At 43.3% G+C, this 15,849-nt stretch overlaps 1 protein-coding gene and 1 long non-coding RNA gene across 3 annotated transcripts in view; one reads left to right on the plus strand and one right to left on the minus strand.

Moving 5' to 3' along the window:
* The window catches only part of LOC146798747 (uncharacterized), a 242,894-nt gene that overhangs the window by 80,470 nt on the left and 146,575 nt on the right, over window positions 1–15,849 (plus strand). The window contains exon 2 of the long non-coding RNA XR_014968754.1: window positions 4,583–4,644. This is a non-coding gene — a long non-coding RNA (uncharacterized LOC146798747). The remainder of the gene's footprint in view (window positions 1–4,582; window positions 4,645–15,849) is intronic.
* Window positions 1–15,849, minus strand: part of SAC3D1 (SAC3 domain containing 1) — a 55,069-nt gene that overhangs the window by 28,136 nt on the left and 11,084 nt on the right. The gene's annotated exons all lie outside the window — the stretch shown is intronic.

Below are 15,849 nucleotides of genomic sequence, written 5' to 3' on the forward strand. Positions count from 1 at the left end.
TCTTCAATTGTACATGACAATGCCATGAACAACTAGCTTGTTTAACGTCCAGTTTAACAAATGTTTGATGAGTTAGATGATTTCTAACTCTATACAGATAGATGTGCTCTCTAGTATATCAACTTACTATCTAGTTAAGCGAGGGAGGCATTCTTTGTGTATCAATCTATAATCAAAACTCTTGTACAATGAAAGTGCTGGCATATTTAGAGTCCTAATGTGATCAGAAAGCTGGCCTAAACAGATCGGTATATAAACGGAATGTAGATATCCAAATAGTTGACATAAACAAAGCTGTGATACAGTCAGTCAGAAATAATCAGAGATGTGGCACAATCACAGCCTTGCTAGAGTTCAAACAATACCATAAACACGACATGACTGGGCCTTATCAAAGCTCTGAAATGATGACAGCACTACTATAACGTGACACCTCACTGCTTTGACCAAATGAGACAAGTAGATTTACTTATAAGACAATTAGATTTCCGAAGCATCTTGCCTCTAGAGCAAGTAGATATTTTATATAATTCCGCACCCTTGTGTGGTTAAAGCCTGTTTTCTCAACTCAGGTAAGTGAGACACACCTTATTTATTTATTTATTTGGCTAGACCCGAAGGTATCAGAGCGCTTTAGAGGAGGACATAGCATTAAAACATTTTTACATTGTTACATCAATTAGGGTTACAATTAACAATAAATGCTAGGGAAAGAAAGACGTGATCTTAACACAATAATATAAGATATTAGAGCGTAACTTAACCAAGACTCACTTTATAGGAAAGGTGGAGGATAGAGGGGACAGATAGTCAGGTGGATAAGGCCAGGGGGGTCTGAAGGGGGAAGGTACTCAGTGTGAACATAGCAGTCGAGTAGTTGAAGAGAAGAGATAGAGGAGCCATGAAGAACAGTGAAAAGCAATGTCCGAAGTCCGACTGAGTAGGTGACGGACAAGGGGGTGAGCCAGAGCCAGACTCCGCTATAGCTGCATGGGACAGCTCCACCAGGCAGCGGTCAAGGGTGTTCAGTCTCCACGGTAAAAAAGACACAGTTTAAAGAAGAGAGCAGAATTACAGAAATTCGAAGCAGGGGATAAGGGAGAGACAGGGAGACGGGAAGAAACTGAGCTCAAAGTCCAGCTGGGTAGGTGACGGGCAAGGGGATGAACCAAGGCCTATCTCCTCAATAGCTGAGCCGAGCAGCTCCATCGGGCGATGGACACAATGCTCAGACTCCGCTGTCCAGGCAATGATCAGGTGCACTCCGAGAATGACAGATTGGTGCAGGGGGGAGTGAAAAACCAGGGTCTGAAGGGAATCCGGACGCCATCTTGAGGACCGGCATCGTCCCTGTAGGGCTGCGCAGTGAAAAGTTCATCTCAGAGAAAGAAATCACCACTGGCAGCCATGTTAGGATCAGGCAGCCACCTTTTCCTTCCTTTCATTTGCCGGACATGTTTCCAGTACATGTTGCTCTTCTCCCAGTTTCATTTGAGAACGTGGTTTCCCTTTGCCTTCCTAGTTATGCCATCTCAACTTTAAAGAATATGACAGAACATATATTTGGGAATCACTCATTCACCATTTTTGCATGTTGGCGCCAAACAAGAAAAATTTCACATACCTGTATACAACTTTATGCAGCTTGTCATGTAGTAGATTATGTGCTATGACTATCCTTCCATATAATGGTGGATTCTGCATACTACAATGCTGTTGTTTTTAAAGACCGAGTTTTATTTTCGAGAGTGACTTGTGATCACAGGCGCAACCTTAGATTACTGTATTTCTTTATTTATCGAAATATGTAAATGGGTGTGTCTGCTTGAATGTGTAAAGTTAATACCAGCCTTGACAAAGCCAATAGGTCTCACCTATGCAAGAGTTATTGGCTTTGGCAAGGTGTTTTAGCCAGGTTGTACACCAGCGTGGCTACTGTTCAGCATGGCTAAAAGTGAGTGGTGTGGGGTAAATTGGGAATGTTTAGGTGGGGCATATTGGAGTGTGGTAGACTGTGGTGGGTAGGTTGGGGTAAATTGGATTGGGGTAGATTGTTGTGGAGTTGATTGGAGTGGGGTAGAGTGTGGTAGATTGGTGTGGAGTAGATTGCTGTAGGATGAGTGGGGTGGCTTGGAGTAGGGTAGATTGGGGTGAGGTAGATGGAGGTGGGGTCGATTGGGCTAGGTTGGGGTGGGCAGATTGGGGTAGGGTACATTGGGGCAGGCAGACTGAGGTAGATTGGGGTGGTGTACATTGAGGCAAACAGTGGTAGATAGGGGATTGGAGTGTGGTAGATTGGGGTACATTGGAATGGGGCACATTGGAGTGTGGTAGACTGAGCACATTGGAGTGGGTTAGGTGGAGTAGGGTAGATTGGAGTAGAGCAGATCGTAGTGGGGGTAGAGTGGGGTAAATCTGATTGGGGTAGATTGGGGAGGGGTAGATGGGGTAGACTGAAGTGGGTTAGGTTGGGTGGGGTAGATTAGAGTAAATTGGAGTGGGGCCGATTGTGGTGGAGTGGAGTTTATTGAGATAGGGATGATTGGAGTGGGGTAGATTAGATTGGGTAGATAGAATTGGGTAGGTTGAGGTAGATTGAAGAGGGTTAGTTTGGGTAGACTGCAGTAGTTGAAGTGGGGTAGATTAGGGGTATATTGGATTGGGGTAAACTGAGGAAGGATGGGTGGGGTAGATTGGAGTGGGCTATATTTGGGTGGGGTAGGCGGAGTAGGAAAGATTGGAGTAGGGTAGATTGTAGTGGGGTAAATTTGATTGGGGTAGATTGGAGTGGAGTGAAGTGGCTTAGACTGGGCGAGGTGCATTGGAGTGGGGTAGATAGGAGTGGGGTTGATTGGAGTGAGGTAGACTGAGGTACATGTATTGGGGTAGATTATAGTGAAGTTTAGTGGAGTAGGTTACAGTAGGGTAGGTTGTGTGGACTGAGAGGGGTTGAATGGAGTAGGGTAAACAGAAGGGGTGTGGAGTGAGGTAGATTGGAGTGAGGTAGGTTGGGTGGATTGAGTAGGGTAGATTGGAGTGATGTAGATGGGGTAGGGTAGATGGGATAGTTTAAAGTGGGGGTGGAGTAGGGTAGATTGGAGTGGGATATATTGGGTGGATTGAGTGGGACAGCCTTGAGTGGGGTAGATTGGAGTAGGGTAGATTGGGGTGGATGGAATGGAGAGGAGAGGGGTAGATTGGAGTAGGTTAGATTGGGGCAGATTAAAGAGTGTTGATTAGAGTAGATTGGAGTGGGGTGGAGTGTGATGCGATGAAGAAGGGGACCAGTAGCACGTGGAGGAAAGGGGAGAAGCAGTGCCATGCAGTGCCATGAAGATGGAAGAGCAGTAACGCGATGAAGGAGGGGCAGCAGTGCCATGAGGCAGCACAGGCATTGTTGCGATGATGTGCACCTTCCTCTCTATTACCAATAACTGTGTAGCTAATTTGTTTTGAAAAGTGAAAAAAGACTATTATGGCCCAGGGCACACTTCTCCCATTGCAGATACACCTATGAAAACCCAACTATCCAGTTGCAAATGCTTGGCAGCTGTTTGCCATGTAGGTATGTTGTTAATAAAACAGCATTTATCTTGTGTAATTTATTGTCTTTGTGTGTTGCTCCAAGTGAACAACTACAATAAGAGAAAACACCGTTTCACTGCATATCAGCTTAATTTCTCACTTTGTAACTGCAATGTCAAGAAAAACATTTCAGGATTCTTTTGCATGCCCATAATGCCATGGGCTCCAATTGCCGGTTTAAGCTGCTTCATCCTTTTGTAATTGTCTTTTAGCCACACCAGCGATATGTTTGAAAGTTGCTAGTAGACTGCGCAGAGTGCATAGGTAATGGGCCCTAGTTTTTTTAAATCACTTTCACTTTAAAATCTTTTCAGATTAGGGCTTTATATATTGTTCGGGCGTGATCTTTGCATCCTGACTAGAAAACATTGCAGCTTCTCCCACTTGCTGATCTCCCAAGTGCGAAGGGAAACAACAACAGCGATTGAAAATGAGGGCATGGGAAAGCAAAATGTGAAAATGAGGGTATGGGAAAGCAAAATGTAATAAAGAGTCAGTGACAACGGAACCTAAGCCGCAAGCATGTATGCAGTGTTTAAACACAGTTAAAGGGTGGGGGTTAAATAAATTAAAAAAAGACGGGTGGGGGCGAGACAGAAAAGAAGCAACAGAGATGAGGTGGGAGGGGAAAAAAAGCAACACAAATGGGGGGCGGGAGGGATAGGAGCGAGTGAAAACACAAGCACACGTATGGAATGCTTAAACACAATTTAAAAAGTAGCTTCAAAAACGGGAACAGTGGATGGACACAAGTACTTGGTTCATGCTCTAGGGGAGGTACAAACACAAGGAGAGGCATCACCCATGCATGCCACGACAAATGGGAATGAAGGATATGAGAGCGATTTGGATGCAAATAAATTGTAAGTCAGGGGTGGGCTGTAGCCCACTAACTGTAAACAACATGTCTAGAAGAGACAGCACATGACCTGTCTAGCCGAGACCTAAAAATACAAAGTGCTCAGTAAAGCTACATAGTAACCCTTCTACTTTCCAGCTACAGAAGATGCGGGTGGCAGATATAAATCTACAAGACAAGCTAGAAATAGTTGGTTACAGGTAAGGAACATTTATTGTTTGCAGCATACAATATTGTAGATTGCATGTTGTGCGCCAACTTAAAAGCAGTACCCCATCTCCTTATAGATGATGTGGGTGTAAAGTAGAGGTAGTTGTAGAGAATAATGTTTTTTAGAACTGTTTGACCCACCTAGACGTTTTTTCATGCATGAATGTGTGTACACCCAACCATGTTGCTTTATACATCTCCATCAGCGGTATGTTGTGTAGTGGCACATTTCCTGCATATTTAACGACCCTGTGGATTTTCCACAATCGATATATTTGCACATCAAACACACAAAAGGTGATGGAAGAAATACTTGCAATAAGTCTAACCACTGGCAATCGCTCGGGGTAGCATTCCAACCCATCAGAACTGCCAGTTTGGGCTGCACTAACACTACTGTAGCAGGGTCAAGACTGATTTGCATATGGCTGGGTCCAAACCGAGGTGGCACGGTGGGCAAAAGACCAGTGGGTTTGAATGCTCAATTGCCAGTGGTTAGATGTATTACAAGCATTCTCCCATCATCTTGTGTGTGTTCTATATATTTGCACGTGTATAGTAAACCTAAATATATTGCACAATTCATCTGGTTGTGCCCACTTTAGAAATTGATTTACCATGTTGAGAAGGCAAAAAGGAAACAAGCAACTATTTTGCATAAGGTTTTTGTTTTGTCAGCGTACTGTATGAGTCCATGTTTCACATGTAGAAAGTGTAGTGCTCTTTCTGCTTCAAGGGTCCGGAAAGTCCATTGGAAGTCCAACTTTTTTGATTAAGATGAAAAGGTATACCACCTTGGGAAGAAAGCATGGATGTGTATGTAAGCCTACTTTATCTTTGTGAATTTGACAGGTTCATCCACCGAGAGCAGATGTAGTTAGTTACCTCGGAGCAAGAAGGTGATTGCTACTACAATGGCAACTTTCCAAGTTAAGGCCTGCAGTAAGCATGAATGGAGTGGCTCAAAATGGCGTCCCATTAATGTTGCTAAGACAATATTAAAATACCAACAGGGCCCATGGGATGCCCAAGTGAGTTAACCCTTCTCAAAAATACCATGACGGCTTTGATAACAAGAATCTTCCACAGTGAAACAAATGGTCTGTTTTGTAAATAGGCAGATATTGCCAGCAAACGTACACAAATGGAAGTGTGGCTATAACTGATGCTTTAAGGCAGTGGTCTTCAAACATTTTAATGCTGCCCCACCACCCCCGCAGTAAAGAAATATAATTCATCGGAACCCCCTCAGATTTTTCAGAATTATTCTATTAAACTAGCAATGTTTAAATGTCTCGACTTTTTTTTTTTTTAAACACAAGACATATTTAAACATTGAAGTTAAATTCTGTTACCATTTTTCCCAGCTGAGATATAAATGACAAAAGTAGCTTGTGATGGCCTTTTACAGAGTGGCTTACTGCCACTCACTTTTCCCCACCACTTAAAAACAAAGCATTGCTATTAGCATAATGCTTTGTTTGGCCAGAGCCTGGCGCTCCCCCCAGGGATCACTTGAGGCCCCCCAAGGGGGGGGGGGGGCGGGGGCGCAACCCCCAGTTTAAAGACCCCCTGCTTTAAGGGAATAAAGGTATTTCACAGAGTCAGATGAATTTGGTGTGAGTGCAGGTATGGAGGTTCAATCAATGTAGTAAACAAAACATGTCTACTTTGCTGCAGAGCACACTTATGTAGTGGGTCCTTCATGATAATCATACACTTTGATGGTAAGTTAACAGGGCCGACCATGGAAGAAGAAGTCCTGCATTTCTAACAATCACTAACAATAAGCGCTCTAGAATGTTGCTTTGTTTGATAGCTTTCATTTTGTGACATCTTTCACTGATTGGCCCCCATGAGGTAAACAAATTTTATGTCATCAGGAGCAAAATCGCTATATTGAATGACTGGATAGGGAAGGTAAATTTAACCATTGTGCGTTGTCAACTAATCTGGACGCATCCTGAGCTTGTAGTGCCGCTCTACTGACAATTCAAGCAACTTGGGGAACAACAGCTTACTTGGTCCATGTTGGAGCGATTAAGATCATCGTCAAGGATGCGGGACGCAGTTTGCATACCACTGTTGGTATTAGTGGGAGAAGTGGAAAAGCGTCAGACACTGACATCTGCAAAATTGGAATCAGTCTCCAAAATGCCTGAACTCTTTCCACTATCAGAAAAGTTAAGTGTTTCGTCCATTATTTCTCAATCTGCAAACAATGCAAACAGGACGTAGCGGCATTGATAGTGAACACTACCTGATAATGTTGGAACAACATGAGTCGGATAGGCATTGCTGATCTGTATCCTTTTATCAGTTAATCTGGATATGGGCAAACATGGTTTTCTTTCTGGTGGAGGTAAACTTGATGGCGCCTTGATGACTAAGTACCTTAGGGCAAAGGCAGCACCACAAGGCCTAATTATTACCAACGAACCCCGGACCTTCCTAGATGACAAAATCTTTCAGAAGGAATGGTCCTATGTGGCATGGAAGTGTACTTGGGACTGGCTTGTGTTGATCATCAACACAGCCAAAAGAATATCGGACGAGATGCTCATTCAAATCCAGACAAGCAAAAACCAACCTAAAAACTACAGTCCTCATTGCCACCTTTAAGAAAAGGTTAGACGAAATTAATTAGGATCTAACGCAACAAAGGGAATTCCTCGCACAATCCAAAATCACAAAGCTGCACAAGGATATTAAGAAATGTAGTCATAAAACAATATATCCCTATGTTACAGATGAGCATTACTCTAAAAACCCAATGAAAATACAACAAAAAAGAAATTACAGAAGAAGGTACACACCGCAAAATTGGTCATTCAGTTCAGGCAGTAGTGGTGGATACAGCAGCGAAGAAGATATTTGGGGCCCACAAACTCAAATGCTAACACCGCAAATGGGCCCACCCAACCCAGGTTTCCAGATGGGGTTCTAGCAACAACCATACCCAGGTATCCGCAAGGATTCCCCTTTCAATGTGGCCACCATTTTTTAGGGAGAGGGCGCGCCCGTGGAAGAGGACAACAGAGACAACAGGGAACACAAAGCATACAATGGATGGATCCCAAAATGTGAGTTACAAGGAGCATGTCCAAAGACAACCACCAGCCAGGCCTGAGCAGGAAGAACCAATAACTGAAACCACCGCAAATGGAGAGACACAACATGACAACTCCTTGGTAATTAACCACAGTAAACTACCGTTGGACAAAATGGAGCTGGAGGTCCTGAACAAAGGACTAGGGTTCGTACCTACCACAAAATGGATACATTCCAACTGAGAGCAGAACTATTGGGGTTCTTCAGAAAACTGAAACTTAGATCTTTTATTAGTGACACACTGAAAGAAGAAACATGAGCCAATAAAAACACTGGCTTGCGGGTTAAATCTACCTACTTACCCTCAACACAAGCTATACCTGCAGCAATACAAATCTTCGAAGCGGTAGTCATTAGAGAAATAGACGATTTGAACATCAATATTGGCTTTGGCAACGTGTCCACAAAAGAAAGGAAAACATTGGACAAGCTGGACCAGAGACAGGACATCATAATAAAACCAGCAGACAAAGGGGGAGCCATAGTGGTCCTTACAACAAACATGTAAGATACAGAATGCAAGAGACTGTTATCAGACAGACCCAGCTATGAGGTCCTGGCGTTAGACACGATCCCTCGTATAAACAATGAGATAAACTCTATGACAGAAGAAGCACTCAGCATGGGTTGGATTACAGCACAAGAGGCCAGATTCCTTGGATCGGAAAATCAGAGAATGGCCAGATTTTACATACTGTCAAGACTCCATAAAAATAAGTTACTACCACCAGGCCGCCTGATTGTTTCTGGAGTTAACTCTATCCTGGAACCATTGTCACAATTTAGTGACTGGTTCCTTCGCCCACTAGTGAAAACTATGCCCTCATACCTAAAAGACACGAAGCAAGTATTATGCCTCCTTAAAGACCTACATATCAACAGTAGCACAGGGCTAATGAGGACACTAGATATAGAGGCACTATATTCTTTTATACCTCAGGAACAGACTTTAATTATAATTGAAAACCTTTTGAGAAATGCCCAAATTGACACCATTACCCCGGTGTCATTTGTTATAGATAGTGCAAAGATTGACCTCACAGAGAATTGCTTTCAGTACAAAAACACCATATATCACCAGGTGAAAGGGACATCGATGGGCAGTACATTCGCCCCTAGTCTAGCATGTCTGCATGTCTGCAGGTCCACCAGTTCGAAACTGAACACATCTATACTGATTCGAACCCCTACCGCGGAAACATCAAGTTGTGGCGAATGTATATTCACAACGTACTAGTGGTATGGCAAGGCGATGACTAGCAGGGGAGTTCTGCTCCTGGATCAGTGCAAGGGATCCATTTCTGTAGTTTGCTCACACAATGGAAAGGACCTCTGTGACCTTTTTGGATCTTCAGATTACCATTAAGGGTGATGATCTAATCACTAAAGTACACGAAAAACCAACAGATAAGAACAGTCTGTTGAGGTTTTGATAGCCACCACCCGGAAGCATTGAGGGATAATTTGCCATTTGCGCAATTCCTGCGCATTAGACAAAACTGCACAGAGAGTTCTACTTTTGAGGATTAGGCGGACAGACTTACAGCCAAGCTGAAGGCCAAAAGATACCCATCCGGCATAATTAAAAAAAGCTAGGAAACGTGCCCGTAATAATAACAGAGAGCACTTGCTGGAAACCTACATGAAGGAAACAGAGAGAAGTGCATGCGTTACCAACTTTTCTCCGGCATCGAATAATTACCAAGAACAGGAAAATCCTAAATAAAGCTGGCATCAATCGGAAACTACCACGGTTTTCTTTCAAAAGAAGCACAAGTATAAGGGACAGTTTGGTCCATTCTAATACCTCCTAAAAAAATGGTCACAGATGGGACCCAGAACACACTATGGAGTTTGCCACCAGTGAGGAGACACTTCCCCTGTGTAAACTATTCAGTATGTCCTTTCACTAAGCAACAGAGGTGGACATCTGGACTAATCGCCCTTGGCAACTGCAACACAGAAAATGGGCTCTACATGATCAAATGTCCGTGTGACATGAAGTACATTGGCATGACTAACCGGAAAATCTGCCTGAGAATTAATGAACACCGCAGCACTATTAAGTGCAGAAAACCATCCACAGGACTAACTAAACACTTCTTGGATCTCCAACATACAGAAACCAAATTACAATGGGTTATCATGGAGGCACTCAGACATAAACCAAGAATCGACATCAGCAAGAGACTGTTTGAGGGAGAGCAGAGATGGGTCTATCAGCAGAAGAGCCACATCAATGGGTGGAACGATAATATTCCATGGGTGCATATTTAACCCATCCTATTGCTGTGAACCTCTACCCTGTGATATAGGTAGAATTCTCTCCAAGAAAATGCACACAGGATTGATAAGTTAATCGTTTAATAACATGTCCCCCTAATGTGGAAACAGATCATCCTCGCAGGATCTGATACGTGTTACCCCATAATTGTGTGCTTTCCAAATTGGATAAGCACCTTCTGTTGGTACCAGGCTCTACAACTTGAACACTACAATTGGAACAACACTTCTGATGCTTCTTTAAGAAGTTCATTAAAAAAAATAATATACCTCCCCTAACTCTCACTGTTACCTTTAAGGGTTGCGTTATTTATTATTATTTTTACCAACCACAGACCTCCCCATTATAATTGAGCTCTTGTCCTTCGAGAGAGCTTTATACGGGTGTGTATGGACATATTTATCTATATATAATATCCATATGAAGCGATAACATGGCTGCCTCTCATCCTTAATTAGGAAAAGATTTCTCCATGGTTGTTCCATGGTTGCTTCCTATCTGTATAGGTAACAACTTTTGTCCATCTTTTATCCATCCTCTTTAAAAGTATCTATGATAGAATTGTCGGTACCCGATGCACGCTGTGCTGTCTTATACTCAGGGAATTCATTGTTACGTTTTTTGCACGATGGCCGATCGGTACTACACTTCCGATGAGTCCCGGTCCAAGACTGGCTGATGACGATGCTCCGAGCGCGTTGTTCAGTTAAGCAGCGCGCGATATAGAGTCCAGGACACCCCCGTGAGAACAGGGATACACAGTAGGTTCCTACAGAGGGAGTGCCTTGACAAAGTAAGTAAGGGGTAGCACGCCCGGCCCTCGCAACCCAATTTCGGCGTGATCTTTTCGGAAATGCTGGTTTGAACTGATCATCTAATATGTTTCTTAATACCATATCGATCTAGGGTTTGACTACAGGACCCCCTCCCCTTCCCTCCATGAGGTATTACTACTAATCACAGAGGATAAGATACGCTATTGGTAACTATCCTTATCGAGGACACCGATGCACAGACAGGGATAGTGTGCATGGATATAGTACACAGCAAATCTCTGCATTTAGATTTGTTTGTAACTTTTGGGAAGGTGAGAATGTGTGTACCCACGGGTGTGTCTCAACGTTTTTTAATGCATGTAATTCATTCAAGACCTAGTAAGCATGCTATCACGGATTGGCATTTAAGGACCACTGCATGATGAATACCTTTATAAGTTGTCTCAGGCTCACAATGATAAGACCAATGTGATTGTTTGTGTATTTATATGTTTACTGTACTATACATTTCATGTTTATGTTTTATAGACAAGGTTCCCACAGATATTGATGAAACCCGGTGTGGACAAAGGGTCAATCGTGTATCATATGCGTGTTAATTAAACGCTGTGTGTAAGGAAATATAGAGACACAATTGGGATGAATATGGTCCTGAAGAAAGCCCAGGGCCCCAAGAGGGGCCATAGCAAGGCTGAAACACGTCAACCTAGTGGACAATAAGCACCATATCAGGGCTATTATTGTCCTAGATTTCGTGCTTTTAATCAACCCTCCAACACCAACGAATAAAGACTGGAAAACTAACCAGCAGGTGGTAGGGATTTTTACTACCCCCCCCCCCCCCCTTTGCTTTTGCAGCTTAGTTTCCTACTAATAGTGGTATCACAGCCCATAATATGGGCTTGTTCGCCATCAGAGGATTCTTTGGCGAACGTGGGATGGCCGATGATGAAGCCTGACACCTGGGAGGTGTGTGAGGCCATCCTGTATATTTTTTAGCACACCACATGGTCAATAATTTGGGAATTTAGTAGTAGCCTGAACAATTCCCCAACGAAGGTACACCCATATAGTATGGTGGTATGAGGACTTGATGATTAATGGGCCTGTTTGTGTTTTGGTGGAAATGGGGAGGTAAACTTCCACCACTGAAAGAAAGATGGTAAATACTCGGTGTATACTTTATGTCAAAATGTAAAACAGTGAAGTGATAATCGTTTGCACTTATCTTTAATGGAAGGGACTTGCAAACACTCAGTAGCATTAGGATATGAAAGTATGAGTCCTTCAGAGCAAGGGCACTAAAAATCGCCTTCCTGTAGAAGATCACTTCCTGCAAGGTTTTCATTTTGAAATGGATGGTCTGCAGTCAGTTGTTTCCGACATACAGATCCAAGATGGGATGTAGAGTGACGCCTTTTTTCAATATTAAAAAGGACAAAATAGACATTGTGTCGTCGTTCATGTACTGGTACCTCCTCTATCCCTCCTTTACTTACAAGTGAGCAAATCTCTTCCAGTAGTTAAGAGTATGCTATGTTAATACATTTCTAATGCGCATGAATACCTGTGGGTGTCTTGGTGCTGATTTGGTATTGCAGCATTGCAAGAAGAAAAGGAAGACTAGTTGTTAAAAAGCCATGTTTTTAGCAGTTCCCTGAAAATCAACAAGGTGGGAGCTGGTCTGATGTTTATAGGCAGACTGTTCCAAAGTGTGGAGTCTTCCTAAGGAAAAACAACTACCCCACCCCCATTTGAGTCTCTTGAATCTGGGGTGGGTAACCATCATGGAGCTTTTGGATCATAAGGCCATGCTAGGTAGATACCATGCTAGAGACTGTTTGAGATGGAGGGGTCCTGAGTCATACAGAGCTTTGAGGGTAAGGCAAAGAGCCTTGAATTTAATTTGGTTGGTCACTGAAAGCCAGTGGAGTCCCCGGATGGAAGCGGAAACAGACTGAAACTTAGGTAGATCAAGAATAAGTCTAGCCGCCGCATTCTGCACACTCCGTAATTTTTTCCAAGTACTGTTTTTGCAGCTTTACATATAGTCCATTATAGTGGTCTAATTTGGAGAGAATTACTAGTGTGATGACTGTTTTTCTTGAGTTAAGCAGAATAAAAAGAAGAATCTTCCTGATAATTCTCAGGGTGTTAAGACTAGAGTAAATAACGGAGCTAATAAGTTTACTAAAATTCAACTTCTCTATAAGTATACCTAGACTGTTCACTTTTTGAATCGGAGTGGGGAGTGCTCCTAGCTCAGACGGCCAACAAGACTGGCTCCAGAATTGTGGTCTACCTCGGTTTTGTCAGAGTTTAACTTAAGGCAATGTTTGCTCATCCAGTTACTAACAGCTCTCATATAGTTATGAAACTGGAGAATTGTGACGTTGGCAATGTCCGAGGCATACACAACGATCTGCGTATCATCAGCGTCAGAAGTGGGGGAAAACCCAAAAGATCTAATCAGGGATGCCAGTTCAGTAACATAGATATTAAAAAGTAGAGGGCTCAATGAAGATCCCCGAGGGACCCCGCAAGGAATAGAAAACGACATAGAAGAAAAATTCTCCAGCATTACTGAATGTTCTCTGCCCGTCAAAAAAGACTAGAGCAGAGCAAAAGCTTTATTGTTAATGCCAAGTTGTTTGAGGCGAGAGATGAGTGTGGAATGATCAGCCGTATCGAAGGCCACTGACAAATCGAGAACAATGAGAGCTGCCGAGCCCCCTATGTCCAGGATAGTTCTTAGCTCATCAGTGGTCTTTATTAATGCAGTCTCTGTACTATGTTCAGCCCTAAAGACAAATTGTGTAGGGTCCGGTAAATGATTTGAATGAATGAATTGTGTCAATTGAGTATTTATTCGTTTTTCCACGATTTTTGCAGGGAAATGGTAACCTGGAAATAGGACGATAGTTTGCCGGGTTACCAGAGTCCAGGTTAGTCTTCTTGAGACGTGGCAAAATAGAAGCCTTTTTCCATATGTTAGGAAAGATCCCAGTGCCAAACATCCCGTAAAAGATGTTGGTCATCTGACAAGGCAATAGGATCAGGGATCTGTTCAAGAATGGAGGGGGGAGAAGAGGTGATAAGGCGACCCAGATTTGGTGGATTTGATTATATTAAGTTTATAGTCTGTTCAGTTTTTTGTTTGCATGGAGGTAGAACTGGGGGTAAGTATGTGAACCCATAGGAATATTTGTGCAACACAGTTGATAACAGCCATTTTTGTGCGGTTACTTTCCTCCACTTCTAAGGGTAACCCCTGCACCTTTCCTCTACAGGCGTTTTATGGACTGTACACAGACTCCTTTTTTGGCAACACTGGAACCTACTCTGGAATTGGAGCCTCTGTCATGCACCCTATTGCTTCCACTAAACCCTCCTCTTTGAAAGGCTGATGTTGTGCACTGTGCTGTTGCTGACCTTGTTGTAGAATGGGCTGGTAAATCTGTCCAATGGGAGGGGTGCCACACTAAGGTTGTACAGTGCAAGGTTATGAGTGTGGTTGCTGTGAAGCACCAATACACTTGGCTTTGTGAGTCTCTTTTTTTACATCTCCTAGAACCTCATATGCAAGTGGGCTGAAAGGTGTACGCCATCAGATGGTAAGTTTAGTAGATGTATTTGAGGCGAAAATGGGAAATACATGGATAAGTGTGGTGATGTAGCATGACAGTGGCATTAATTTGCCATGCTATGATGAAGCATGTCACCCTCGAGTGAGTGAGGGTTCTTATCGTAAAAGGATTCCTTCCCCAACAGTTCCATCACACATGCACTTGTTAACATACAGGACAACATTTGGCTTTATGTTAGTAGCCGGTCCTGTTTTTGCTGCAATACCAGGCTACTTTTTTGTGAGTTGTACGATAAAGAGGGATTAGTACATTCCTGGTTGGGCCCACCCCTTTCGATCCCCGGTGCGGATATTATTAGTGGAATTAATTTGCCAGCATTTTTAAATGATCTTTCCTCCTGCAGCAATGCCCCTCCAAGCACAGTACAGGGCTACACATAGCTCTGGTAATGTATACCAATCTTGAATTGCAGCACCACCGTTATTTTGGAACGGACATCTCTGACAATCCACCTCAATCCTTTAGTAAAACAACACCCTGATGTCTTTGAGGAAAGCATTAAAAGCTCTGCCCAGAAATTACAATCATGATTTGCACTCTCTTGGACAGCAGCACTCCAGATATCACAGTACAATACTGCAGACTAAGATCTGTAAATGCCCCTAAATGCTGCTGTGCAGCACACACTGCTACGTCGGCCCTGGTCTCAACCCCATCTCTAGACATGCACATTGATCCTATCAACACTTCTTGCTATTGCAGTACTGGACTTGCAGTACCTCAGCCAATGCACTTCAAATCCGACCTTCTGCTAAGGCACCTCATCCTTCCATGCTGCTTTCTCCGTTACTCCAGTAACACAAACTCAGCTCTGCCAATGCACCTCTATCTTGTTATACAACACCCCCAGCTATTCGGCAGTGAGAAACGTACACACCTCTGTAAGCACACTTTAACAAGGATGAGCAAAACCTAAAACTGCTGGAGTAGAGGGACACACAAACAACTCTTTCAAAGTCTCATACTGCCACATCCACAGTTATTTCAGCACACAAGTCCAAACACACAGAGCTGTTAGTGCCCCTCAGGTCTGATCCACAACATGTGCCAATTCTGTACTGATATACCATATCCAGTTCTGCTGCATTCACTGATATTACAGTATGACAACTCCCACACACCTCTTTAAATACACCTCAATCATACACTGCGGCACCTCCTATAGTATTGGTACTTGCATACAGGTCTGGCAGGGCAACTTAATGCTGCTGTTATGATGGCAATAGCACACACTCAGCTCTGTTCACACATCTCAGTCTGGGTCTTGAGGGGTTCCAAAACCAGAATGGTGACAATCTAAGGTTGTAGGGGCGCCACCTGGCCGCTTCCTACCTGGTGCCCTATCTACACCACTGACCCCTGCCCTATCTATCACTT

The sequence above is a fragment of the Triturus cristatus genome, chromosome 9 (assembly GCF_964204655.1).
Source record: "Triturus cristatus chromosome 9, aTriCri1.1, whole genome shotgun sequence".
Classification (NCBI taxonomy): domain Eukaryota; kingdom Metazoa; phylum Chordata; class Amphibia; order Caudata; family Salamandridae; genus Triturus; species Triturus cristatus.